Consider the following 13,511-nt stretch of genomic DNA (forward strand, 5'->3'; position numbering starts at 1 on the left):
GTTTACAGTCCCACCAACAGTGTAAAAGTGTTCCAGTTTCTCCACATCCTCTCCAGCACCTGTTGTTTCCTGATTTTTTAGTGACTGCCATTCTTTTTTTTTGAGACGGAGTCTCGCTCTGTCGCCCAGGTTGGAGTGCAGTGGCCGGATCTCAGCTCACTGCAAGCTCCACCTCCCGGGTTTACGCCATTCTCCTGCCTCAGCCTCCCCAGTAGCTGCGACTACAGGCGCCCGCCACCTCGCCCAGCTAGTTTTTTTGTATTTTTTAGTAGAGACGGGGTTTCACCGGGTTAGACAGGATGGTCTCAATCTCCTGACCTTGTGATCCGCCCGTCTTGGCCTCCCAAAGTGCTGGGAGCACAGGCTTGAGCCACCGCGCCCGGCCTAGTGATTGCCATTCTAACTGGTGTGAGATGGTATCTCATTGTGGTTTTGATTTGCATTTCTCTCATGGCCAGTGATGATGAGCATTTTTTCATGTGTCTGTTGGCTGCATAAAAGTCTTCTTCTGAGAAGTGTCTGTTCATATCCTTCACCGACTCCATCAAAAAGTGGGTGAAATGCCAATTTACTGAGCACGAGACAAACACATAATTGACTCCTTTTGTCTTGTGACACGTGGATTCAAGGATGTACCATGCCCTTCCTCCTTCCCCTCCAGCCCCTTTCCCCTTTAAATACTGAAGCCCTCAGCATCATCTTTGGAGGAAGGTACAGACTTGGCTCTCATGCACACATCCTTAACCTTGGCCAAATAAACCTCTAAGGTGACTGAGATCTGTCTCAGACACTTGTTGGCTTAACAAGTTGGCCACCATGCAGGGACTCCAGAGTGGAGGTGGCCCCGCCCTTTGACAGAGTTTCCACTGGTGCTTAGGACCAGTTTGGGCTTTCTTTATTGCTCAGGACAATAGGACAATTGGCTGAGATTGGGAGCCCCACCACCCTCCAGAGAATCTCTGATCTCCTGAAACTTGGTTGAGGTCTAAGGTTTATTTTGCGTACAACGCCTTTTCCTTTTCTGGTGTTTCACTTGCTTCCAACAAAGAAGGCGAGTTTTCCTGCTTCCGTAATGATGGGGAGCAGGAGAGTTCCCTGGAGTTTCAGCTCGGAAACAACTCAAGTTTTTCCTGATTCCAGGATGGTAGAGAACGGTCTAAAGCCTGGGCCCCGTTCCTAGGTAAGTAGCTGAATTGGGGTTCTGTCTTGGAAGTCCTTAATGACTAAAGCTAACATGAACAACTGGCTGGTCTTAATTTCTTACTATTAGGATGCTCAGTAAATGTATAAATTGTGGGATTGTTTGTTTTGCTTAACTGCTTTTTGTTTGTTTCTGTGTTTGCTATTTTTGCTGTTTCAGTCTTTTTCCCATTGGATTTGACGAACTCTGTTAGACTTGGTCAGATCTGAAGGAAATTTATAAATTGTGGGAAACAAGGCCTCTGAATTAACTGAATTCCCACAGCTGGGAAAAGGAAAAATAAAAAGCCAGAAAAAGGGAAAAAGAGATTTTGACCACCTGATGGGCTTTATTTGCATAACAAGGCCACCTTTTTCCAGCCAAGCCACGAAGAGTAAGTGCCATCACCTCATGCTGCAGTTCAGTGGGTAGAGTCGGCCATTTTTCCACCAGGACAGCCCAGGTTTGCTTCCTACACCGTTTCTGGTTTGAAATTTGTGTTACTTGGCCGGGCGCGGTGGCTCAAGCCTGTAATCCCAGCACTTTGGGAGGCCGAGGCAGGCGGATCACGAGGTCAGGAGATCGAGACCATCCTGGCTAACACTGTGAAACCCCGTCTCTACCAAAAAATACAAAAAACTAGCCGGGCGAGGTGGCGGCGCCTGTAGTCCCAGCTACTCGGAGGCTGAGGCAGGAGAATGGCGTAAACCCGGGAGGCGGAGCTTGCAGTGAGCTGAGATCCGGCCACTGCACTCCAGCCCGGGCGACAGAGCGAGACTCCGTCTCAAAAAAAAAAAAAAAAAAAAAAAAAAGAAATTTGTGTTACTTTTGAAATATCAGCAATTTGTCCCAGCTGAAATAAGGTAGTGAGATTTAAAGATTTAAAAGGAATTTTTTTTTTTATTGAGACGGAGTCACACTCTGTTGCCCAGGCTGGAGTGCAGTGGCGTGATCTCAGCTCACTGCAACCTCTGCCGCCCAGGTTCACGCCATTCTCCTGCCTCAGCCTCCCGAGCAGGTGGGATTACAGGCACTAACCACTACACCTGGCTAATTTTTGTATTTTTAGTAGAGACGGGGTTTCACCATCTTGACCAGGCTGGTCATGAACTCCTAACCTCGTGATCCACCCTCCTCGGCCTCCCAAACTGCTGGGATTACAGGCGTGAGCCACTGCACCCAGCCAAGAGGATTTTAGAAAGGGTTTAATGGCCAAAAGTAAACTTAACTAAAAGCTAATATCCGACATACTCCAACATATTAGCTTAATGAAGTCCGTGTGCCACACACACATGTACAGACCCTGTGGAGAAGAGAAGGCACCAGACTCCTTTTTGGGGAGAAACTTCTGTTTTTCTTATGGAACCCCAAGAGTGCAAACAGACACGTTCCTCTCAGATCTTAAATTGCTTGCTATTGTATTGTGTTACCTCATTTTTTTTTTTTTACTAAACTAGTTGACACAGGACTTTTTAGGGTGCCGCTTCTCCAACTGGAGGCCTGTGTGGCCAGTGGTGCTCCTACCTGGGTCTCGCTGGGCTCCAGGCTTGCCACTGGAGGTACCCCGCCCACCTAGCCCGGCCGTGGGATCTGCGCTCAGCCTGTGACTGGACTGCGCTTGCCACAACCTGCTTCTGCCTTGGGCACTGGTGTCTGGAGAGGGGGAATATGCTGGCACCCAAAACGTGGAGATGCCAGAGCTGCAGAGCCCAGATGCCACAGCTTGATTGTTCCCACTGCCTGCGGTCTGGTGAGTGGGGCTGTGTTACAGTGTCACCTCCCCCCTTTTTTTTTTGAGACAGAGTCTCACTCTGTCGCTAGGCCACAGTGCAGTGGCACAGTCTTGGCTCACTGCATCCTCCGCCTCCTAGGTTCAAGTGATTCTCCTACCTCAGCCTTCTGAGTACCTGGGACTACAGGTGCATTGCCACCACGCCCAGCTAATTTTTTTTTCGACAGAGTTTCGCTCTTGTTGCCCAGGCTGGAGTGCAATGGCGTGATCTTGGCTCACTGCAACCTCCGCCTCCCGAGTTCAAGCAATTCTCCTGCCTCAGCCTCCCGAGTAGCTGGAATTACAGGCGTGCGCCACCACGCCCGGCCAATTTTTTGTATTTTTAGTAGAGACGGGGTTTTACCATGTTGGCCAGGATGGTCTTGATCTCTTGACCTCATGATCCGCCCACCTAGGCCTTCCAAAGTGCTGGGATGACAGGTGCGAGCCACCGCGCCCGGCCATGACAGGTGCGAGCCACCGCGCCCGGCCATGACAGGGGTGAGCCACCGCGCCCGGCCAACATCCTCCTTTTGTATCTGTGATTCAGCAAGTCCCAAATTCTTCCCTCGTGTCCAAGAAAAATGAAGTTATGCAGACAACCGGAGGGTGAGCAGGACAGAGTTTTGTTGAGCAACAGAACAGTTCTCAGTGGAGAGGGGAACTGAAGTGGGCAGCCCCCTACTCAGAGTTGGGTAGGCCCCCACTGAAGTCCCCCACCATGCGCAGCCTATAATTTTATGTTTGATTTGGCTTTTTTTTTCTGAGAAGGAGTCTTGCTCTGTCACCCAGGCCACAGTGCAGTGGCGTGATCTCGGCTCACTGCAGCCTCCGCCTCCCGGGTTCAAGCGATTCTCCTGCCTCAGACTCTTGAGTAGCTGGGATTATGGGTGCCCACCACACCTGGCTAATTTTTGTATTTTTAATAGAGACAGGGTTTCACCATGTTAGTCAAGCTGGTCTTGAATTCCTGGCTTCATGATCTGCCTGCCTCAGCCTCCCGAAGTCCTGGGATTACAGGTGGCATTCATTTTTAATGTCCCTCTAGCACACTCAGACTCTCCCTCTGTATTTTGAGATGTAGATTTTGCTGATTTTTCACCTAAGAGTTCTTCCTTTGGTATGTGAATTTAGGGCTATCAAGCTGAAAATTGCTTAGGAGAATGAAACAGGTTATCAAGAAATTGGAAGTTTAGGCCGGGTGCAGTGGCTCAGGCCTGTAATCCCAGCACTTTGGGAGGCTGAGGCGGGTGGATCACAAGGTCAGGAGTTCCAGACCAGCCTGGCCAACATGGTGAAACCCTGTCACTACTAAAAATACAAAAAGTAGCAGCCAGGCACGGTGGCTCACGCCTGTAATCTCAGCACATTGGGAGGCCGAGGTGGGTGGATCACTTGAGGTCTGGAGCTCGAGACCAGCCTGGCCAAGATGGTGAAACCCTGTCTCTACTAAAAATACAAAAATTAGCCGGGTGTGGTGGCTCACACCTGTAATCCCAGCTACTTGGGAGGCTGAGGCAGGAGAATCACTTGAACGTGGGAGGCGAGTGAAACTCCATCTTAAAAAAAAAAATTAGCTGGGCATGGTGGTGGGTGCTTGTAATCCCAGCTGCCCAGGAGGCTGAGGCAGGAGAATCTCTTGAACCCAAGAAGTGGAGGTTGCAGTGAGCTGCGATTGTGCCACTGTACTCCAGCCTGGGTGACAGAGCGAGACTCCATCTCAAAAAAAAAAAAAAAAGATTGAAAGAAAGAAATTGGAAGTTTAAAATAGTAAGAAAAAAAGGGTCAGGCGTCTTCTGTATGTCTAATACAACTGTGAATCCATGAGTCACGTATACAACGTTTCACCGCCAAAAATACATAAAAGCGTTTTAATTCAGTTAAAGGAAAAAAAGCACTTAAATACTGTATCAGGAAAATATAAACTTTTTTTGAGACAGAGTCTCGCTCTGTCTCCCGGGCTGGAGTGCAGTGGCCGAATCTCAGCTCACTGCAAGCTCCGCCTCCCGGGTTCACACCATTCTCCTGCCTCAGCCTCCTGAGTAGCTGGGACTACAGGCGCCGCCACCTCGCCCGGCTAGTTTTTTGTATTTTTTAGTAGAGACAGGGTTTCACCGTGTTAGCCAGGATGGTCTCGATCTCCTGACCTCGTGATCCGCCCGTCTTGGCCTCCCAAAATGCTGGGATTACAGGTGTGAGCCACCGCGCCCCGCCTATGACAGTTTTCTTAAGTAATCTAGGTGAACTACGTTTAAAAGTTAATCAGGTAAATGTAATGGAATATATACCTGTAAATAAGCTTGTAATAATTTCAAATCAAAAGTTATATTAAATAATAGACACCCATTAAATGTCTAGGTCATTTCTAATTTTCCTTAAAAACAATTATATTTTAGGAAAAAAAAGTTTCTTAAAAAATGTTCTTATGAAAAGGAAACAGGTCAGGCGCAGTGGTTCAAGCCTGTAATCTCAGCAGGTTGGGAGGCCGAGGCAGGTGGATCACTTGAGTTCAGGAGTTCCAGACCAGCCTGGCCAACATGATGAAACCCCATGTCTACTAAAAATACAGAAATTATCCAGGCATGGTGACATCCCTGTAATTACATGCCTGTAATCCTAGTAGTACTTTGGTAGGCCAAGCTGGGTGGATTGCTTGAGCACAGGAGTTTGAGACCAGCCTGGGCGACATAGTGAGTTGTCCTTAAAAAACAAATACATGGCCGGGCGCGGTGGCTCACGCCTGTAATCCCAGCACAGGATTGAGACCATCCTGGCTAACATGGTGAAACCCCATCTACTGAAAATACAAAAAATTAGTCGGGCACGGTGGCGGGCGCCTGTAGTCCCAGCTACTCAGGAGGCTGAGGCAGGAGAATGGCAAGAACCTGGGAGGCGGAGCTTGCAGTGAGCAGAGACTGCGCCACTGCACTCCGGCCTGGGTGACAGAGTGAGACTCTGTCTCAAAAAAAAATTAAAAAAAAAAAGTAATTACAGATGTAAAGATAGTTATAAGGAGGTTTTTTTTTTTTTTTTTTTTTTTTTTTTTTGAGGCGGAGTCTCGCTCTGTCGCCCAGGCTGGAGTGCAGTGGCGCAATCTCAGCTCACTGCAAGCTCCGCCTCCCGGGTTCACGCCATTCTCCTGCCTCAGCCTCCCCAGTAGCTGGGACTACAGGCGCCCGCCATCTCGCCTGGCTAGTTTTTTGTATTTTTAGTAGAGACGGGGTTTCACCATGTTAGCCAGGATGGTCTCAATCTCCTGACATCGTGATCCGCTCGTCTCGGCCTCCCAAAGTGCTGGGATTACAGGCTTGAGCCACCGCGCCCAGCCTAAGGAGGTATTTTTAAAAGGAAAATAATTTCATATGGGAAAGAATCCTGTATGCTAAATTTTTGTTCTAAAATGGCTGGTTATTTTGGAAAGAGGGATGTTCGGGATAAAACAGGAAGACCAAGTATATTATAAATGGTTTGTGTAAGTTGTGATAAAGTTTGTAAAAAGATATATATATACACATATATGTATATTTTAGACGGAGTCTCACCCTGTTGTCTGGGCTGGAGTGCAGTGGTACAATCTCGGCTCACTGCAAGCTCTGCTTCCTGGGTTCATGCCATTCTCCTGCCTCAGCCTCCCAAGTAGCTGGGACTACAGGTGCCCGCCACCACACCTGGCTAATTTTTTGTATTTTTAGTAGAGATGGGGTTTCACCGTGTTAGCCAGGATGGTCTCGATCTCCTGACCTCATGATCTGCCCTCCTTGGTCTCCCAAAGTGCTGGGATTACAGTTGTGAGCCACCAGACCCAGTCGCCCACTCTTTAATTAAAAAAAAAAAGGTTATAAAAATGTTTATGGAAATTATCTTTTTCTTTTTTTTGTTTTGAGACAGAGTTTCACTCTTGTTGCCCAGGCTGGAGTACAGTGGAGTGATCTCAGCTCACTGCAACCTCTGCCTCCCGGGTTCAAACAATTCTCCTGGCTCAGCCTCCTAAGTATCTGGGATTACAGGCACCCACCACCATGACTGGCTATTTTTTGTAGTTTTAGTAGAGACGGGGTTTCTCCATGTTGGCCAGGCTGATCTTGAACTACTGACCTCAGGTGATCCACCCGCCTTGGCCTTCCAAAGTGCTGAGATTACAGGTGTGAGCCACCACGCCCAGCATTACAAATTTTTTTATTTTTTTTATTTTTATTTTTTTAGATGGAGTCTCATTCTGTCACCCAGGCTGAAGTGCAGTGGTGTGATCTCGGCTCACTGCAACCTCCACCTCCCGGGTTCAAGCGATTCTCCTGGCTTAGCCTCCCAAGTAGCTGGGATCACGGACACACACCGCCATGCCTGGCTATTTTTTGTATTTTTAGTAGAGACGAGGTTTTGTCATGTTGGTCAGGCTGGTCTGGAACTCCTGACCTCAAGTGATCTGACTGCCTTGGCCTCCCAAAGTGCTGGGATTACAGGCGTCAGCCACCACGCCTGGCCTGAAAATTATACCTTATGGTCACGATGATTACAATGTAATAGATTTGTTTATAAAAGTTTAGGCGGGGCGCAGTGGCTCAAGCCTGTAATCCCAGCACTTTGGGAGGCCGAGACAGGCGGATCACGAGGTCAGGAGATCGAGACCATCCTGGCTAACACAGTGAAACCCCGTCTCTACTAAAAAATACAAAAAACTAGCCAGGCGAGGTGGTGGGCACCTGTAGTCCCAGCTACTCGGGAGGCTGAGGCAGGAGAATGGCGTGAACCCGGGAGGCGGAGCTTGCAGTGAGCTGAGATCCGGCCACTGCACTCCAGCCCGGGAGACAGAGCGAGACTCCGTCTCAAAAAAAAAAAAAAAAAAGTTTAGAGAGATTTAATTGACCTTATGCTGTCTGTATCATTTGAGAAATTCCCTCAAAGAATAAAGGTTTCTACATTTTTTTTTTTTTTGAAATCTTTGAGTTATTTCAGTACCATAAGAAAGGTTAAAAATAGGGAAAAAATAAGAAAATAAAAAAAGAGAAATCTGTGAGTTACCACTGTGGCTAAGTGAATGACTTATTTTACAATGTCCTGTGATCCTATTTAGTGATAGCAACTGTTTTAAACTTTTTATATTTGACAAACTTTCCAAAATCAAATTCTTTCTTCAGTCCTCATTAATTTTTATTTTTCTTTTTTTTGTGATAGAGTCTCAGTCTGTTGCCCCGGCTGGAGTGCAGTGGGCAATCTCGGCTCACTGCAACCTCCACCTCCCGGATTCAAGCGATTCTCCTGCCTCAGCCTCCCGAGCAGCTGGGACTACAGGTGCCTGCCACCACACCCGGCTAATTTTCATTTATTTTTTCTTTTTGAGACAGAGTCTTGCTGCGTCGCCCAGGCTGGAGTGCAGTGGCAAGATCTCAGCTCACTTGAACTTCTGCCTCCCAGGTTCACGCCATTCTCCTGTCAGCCTCCCGAGTAGCTGGGACTACAGGCGCCCACTGTCACGCCTGGCTAATTTTTGTGTATATTTTAGTAGAGACAAGGATTCACTGTGTTAGCCAGGATGATCTTGATCTCATGACCTTGTGATCCATCCGCCTCAGCCTCCCAAAGTGCTGGGATTACAGGCGTGAGCCACCGTGCCTGGCAATTTTTTGATATTACGTCCCCTGATGTCCAAAAAGAGATATATGGCTTATTTGGTATAACGAAATCATACAGGAAGCATTTTTAAATGTGAAATGGTGTTCTTCTTGGGATTATATTTATAAATGTGTTGTTAGTGTGTGTTCCAAAATTGTATGTCTGTGATTCTGATATGTCTTAGTATATGGGATTAGTAGTAGTTATGATTATTATGTAAAATTATTGTGTGCCACGTAAGTAACCAAATTTGCTTGCCAATTATGTCTTTTTTTTTTTTTTCTTTTTTCTGAGACAGTCTTGCTCTATGGCCCAGGCTGGAGTGTAGTGGTGCAATCTTGGCTCAGTGCAACCTCTGCCTCCTGGATTCAAGCGATTCTCGTACCCCAGCCTCCAGAGTAGTTGGACTGCAGGCACATGCTACCACGGCCAGCTAATTTTTGTATTTTTAGTAGAGACAGGTTTTTTTTTTGAAACAGAGTTTTGCTTTTGTTGCCCAGGCTTGGAGTGCAATGGCACGATCTCGGCTCACTGCAACCTCCACCTTCTGGGTTCAAGCAGTTCTCCTGCCTCAGCCTCTCAAGTAGCTGGGATTACAGGCATGCACTACCATGCCTGGCTAATTTTGTATTTGTTTAGTAGAGACAGGGTTTCACCATGTTGATGAGGCTGGTCTCGAACTCCTGACCTAAAGTGATCCACCCACCTCAGCCTCCCAGAGTGTTGGGATTATAGGTGTGAGCCACCGTGCCCAGCCAAGACAGGGTTTTGCCATGTTAGCCAGGGTGGTCTCAAACTCCTGACCTCAAGTTATCTGCCCGCCTCGGCCTCCCAGAGTGCTGGGATTACAGGCATGAGCCACTGTGCCCGGCCTCAATTATGTCTTTAACTGTGGCTAAGATTTTGTCATCCACAATTGTTGTTTTACTTTGATCCTTTTATAGGGCGGTTTATAATCAGCTATAGAACTCCAAGGTACTCTTCAATATAAGTTTCCGATCACTTTAGAGATTGTGCCATTGGAATAGAGCGAAAAACTTCCAAGACTCTCATTGACAGCTGCTATATTCATGAGGATTGTTCATCCAATATTGGGCAAAAAGAGTTAATTTTATGGACTACACTATTATAAGACTGAAATAATCTTTTTACATTTTTGCTTAAAACATTACTGATCCTTTCTGTTCTTTCAGAACCAAGAAAACTTTTTTAACTTTGAGCTATTTGCAGCTTTTAGCAATTGAGTAAAGTACACTCCTGTGAGAAAAATTTGGAACATATTTGTTTCTTTTTATTTTATTTTATTTTGCTTGGGTAGCATATCTCTTTCTGATTTCTCCAAAAATTGGGAACTATTTGTGAGCACTATTAAAAAAAAAAAAGTTTTCCTCTCCCTTCTCCTATCTGTATTCTAATGTCAATAGAATTATGTGCACAAGTGCAATACAATCCGTTTTCTCTTGTAATAGGACATAATTAGAGACCCTGCATATATTACCAAGGCTTTGACTGGAATGGTATGCTTTCAAATATAAACAGACTGCTTTAAGCAATCCAAGTTGACTTATGGAGCCCATAAAAGCCCTTGGGAAAACTGGCTTCATACTGTATCCGCCCGGCGGGTTCTTCTTGCCCAGATGGAGTCAGTTGATCAAGGTAGGGAAACTGCAATAGAGAAAGGGTTTAATTCACACGGACAAGTGGTTATTACTGAAATCAGTCTCCCCAAGAATTCAGGGACTAGGGTTTTCCAAAGGTCGTTTGGGGGAAAGGGTAGGGTAGAGCTAGGCAATGGGTGCTTGCTGCTGACTGGTTGGGGGGGGGTGCCATTGTAGAGTGAGACAGGACCCTCCTTTGCTGAGTCACTTCTGGGTGGGACTCCAGGAGTAGTTGGCCAGTCCAGGTGAAGCCATCATCAGCCAGTGGGTCCTGTTGGAGCCGTAGGTACGAGACATGCAAAAAACCCTTGAGAGATATTGCAAAAGGCCAGTCTTAGGTTCCAATAGCATTGTTATCTGCAGGACCTCTGGAATAATGGCTGACAATTGTTGATATCTACATCTTAGCAGAATTCAGGCTCCTTTCCTCTCCCTAGCCTGGTGGCCCCTCATTAGTTTTACAAATACAGTTGAGTTTTGGGGAGGGGCTATTATCATTTAAACTATAAACATCTCCCAAAGTTAGCCCAAGAATAACTGAAGGCAGCTTGAAAGCTAAAGGTCAAAGGGGGTTTGGCTAGATCAGATCTTCCCCAGCTGGTGTAATTTTCTCAATGATATAATTTTGGTGCCCAGTCACAACACCCCCATTTTCTTTTTTCTTTTTTCTTTTTTTTTTTTTTTGAGACGGAGTCTCTCTCTCTTGCTCAGGCTGGAGTGCAGTGGCGCAATCTCAGTTCACTGCAAGCTCCGCCTCCCGGGTTCATGCCATTCTCCTGCCTCAGCCTCCCAAGTAGCTGGGACTACAGGCACCCACCACCATGCTCGGGTAATTTTTTGTATTTTTTTTTTTTTTTTTTTTTTTTTGAGGCGGAGTCTCGCTCTGTCGCCCGGACTGGAGTGCAGTGGCCGGATCTCAGCTCACTGCAAGCTCCGCCTCCCGGGTTTACGCCATTCTCCTGCCTCAGCCTCCCGAGTAGCTGGGACTACAGGCGCCCGCCACCTCGCCCGGCTAGTTTTTGTATTTTTAGTAGAGACGGGGTTTCACTGTGTTAGCCAGGGTGGTCTCGATCTCCTGACCTCGTGATCCGCCCGTCTCGGCCTCCCAAAGTGCTGGGATTACAGGCTTGAGCCACCGCGCCCGGCCAATTTTTTGTATTTTTAGTAGAGACAGAGTTTCACTGTGTTAGCCAGGATGGTCCCAATCTCCTGACCTCGTGATCCACCCGCCTTGGCCTCCCAAAGTGCTGGGATTACAGGCGTGAGCCACTGCGCCCAGCCAACACCCCCATTTTCTATACCACACTGAACTCCCCCATTTTTTACATGCTGATCAAAACCAATCTGAATGGAGTCTAGGTCTGGCTGTGGGCTGTTGGGAACAGGGCCCCAAACCTGGCCATAAACTGGCCCCAAAAGTGGCCATAAACAAAATCACAAAATCTCTGCAGCACTGTGACATGCTCATGATGGCCATGATGCCCATGCTGGAAGGCTATCCGTTTACTGGAATGGGGGCAAGGAACACCTGGCTCATCCAGGGCGGAAAACCACTCAAAGGCGTTCCTGAACTTAGCATGAGCAATCTGTGCCTTAAGGATGTGCTCCTGCTGCAGGTAACTAGCCAGACCCATCCCTTTATTTTGGCCTATCCTTTTATTTCCTATAAGAAATGCTTTTAGTTAATCTATAATCTAGAAACAATGCTCATCACTGGCTTGCTGTCAATAAATATGTGGGTAAATCTTTGTTCGAGGCTTTCAGCTCTGAAGGCCGTGAGACCCCTGATTTCCCACTCTACACCCTGTATTTCTGTGTGTGTGTCTTTAATTCCTCTAGCGCCGTTGGGTTAGGGTCTCCACGACCGAGCTGGTCTCAGCAGTGGGCAGTGGTTTAGGCCCTGCTTGCTCAACTGGATTTCAACAGTGAAGCCAGATTAGTGGACATGCTGGCTGCCCCTGATCCTGGACCTGGACCTGGACCTGGACCAATGGCACTTCCTAAACATTCCACATCGACTTTTCTTTCTCCACCTTCCAGGGCTGGGCTGTGAGATTGGAGAAGAAGGTGCCTGTGAGAATGGCTTCTATCAGCTTCAGAGATCAGGCCTTCCATGAGTGAGGGGAGGTATGTACTTTGCAACACTTTGTTAGGGAATGCTGACATAGCTACCTCTTCCCGCCCAGAAGCTAAGCTTAAATGCCACCCCTCACGGAGCTTCTCTTCTGTCTTTCACTTGCTGCTGCTTATTTCTGTCACAGAACTTGACGGCATGGACATCAGCGCTTGTTTCCTTCAGTCTCCCGGAGCCCCCATGTCCTGAACACAGAGGAGGCACCCAAATGCCTGCTGAAGCCCACAGCCCTGGACCAAGTGACCTGACCCTCACCTGGAGGACCTTCACCTTCACCTCTCACCTGGGGGACCCTCTGACCTGGAGGACCCCTCACCTGGGGGACCCTCTCACCTGGAGGATCCTCTCACCTGGAGGACTCTGACCTGGAGGACCCCTCACCTGGGGGACCCTCTCACCTGGGGGACCCCCTTACCTGGAGAACCCCTCACCTGGGGGGCCCTCTAACCTGGAGGACCCTCACCTGGAGGACCTCTGACCTGGAGGACCCCTCACCTGGGGGACCCTCTAACCTGGAGGACTCTGACCTGGAGGACCTCTGACCTGGAGGACCCCTCACCTGGGGGACCCTCTCACCTGGGGGACCCCCTTACCTGAAGAACCCCTCACCTGGGGGACCCTCACCTGGAGGACCCCTCACCTGGAGGACTCTGACCTGGAGGACCCCTCACCTGGGGGACCCTCTAACCTGGAGGACCCTCACCTGGAGGACTCTGACCTGGAGGACCCCCTCACCTGGGGGACCCTCTGACCTGGAGGACCCCTCACCTGGGGGACCGTCTCACCTGGAGGACCCTCACCTGGGGGACCCTCTGACCTGGAGGACCCCTCACCTGGAGGACCGTCTTACCTGGAGGACTCTTGCCTGGAGGACCCTCTCACCCCCACCTAGAGGACCTCGCCATATGAAGGACTCTCACCTGGAACACCCTCTTACCTAGGGGACCCCATCTCACCTGGAAGACCTTCACCTGGATAATCGCCGTGGCCTCCCACTACGGCGCAGCCGGGTCGGGTGCCCGGGATTCACCCTAAAATAAGGCCCGAACTGCAGCAGTCGGAGCGGGTCCCTGGGGCGGAGCGCCTAGGGCGGACCCGCGGGAGCTTCTCTTGGTAACCGTTGGTAAGGAGAGGAAGCCCAGAAAGGAGCTTTGGCGC

The 13,511-nt window shown here is 48.5% G+C and overlaps 1 long non-coding RNA gene across 1 annotated transcript; it reads right to left on the minus strand.

Annotated features, from left to right (window-relative positions):
* Window positions 1-9,845: 9,845 nt before the first annotated feature.
* LOC117088251 lies at window positions 9,846-13,446 on the minus strand. Its single transcript, XR_004439099.1, has 2 exons — window positions 13,310-13,446; window positions 9,846-10,526 (listed from the first exon to the last, which is right to left on the minus strand). It is a non-coding gene; the product is annotated as an uncharacterized LOC117088251 (long non-coding RNA).
* Between the last annotated feature and the right edge of the window lie 65 nt (window positions 13,447-13,511).

Source organism: Trachypithecus francoisi, unplaced genomic scaffold (assembly GCF_009764315.1).
Source record: "Trachypithecus francoisi isolate TF-2019V2 unplaced genomic scaffold, Tfra_2.0 Lachesis_group10, whole genome shotgun sequence".
In the NCBI taxonomy this organism is placed as follows: Eukaryota; Metazoa; Chordata; class Mammalia; order Primates; family Cercopithecidae; genus Trachypithecus; species Trachypithecus francoisi.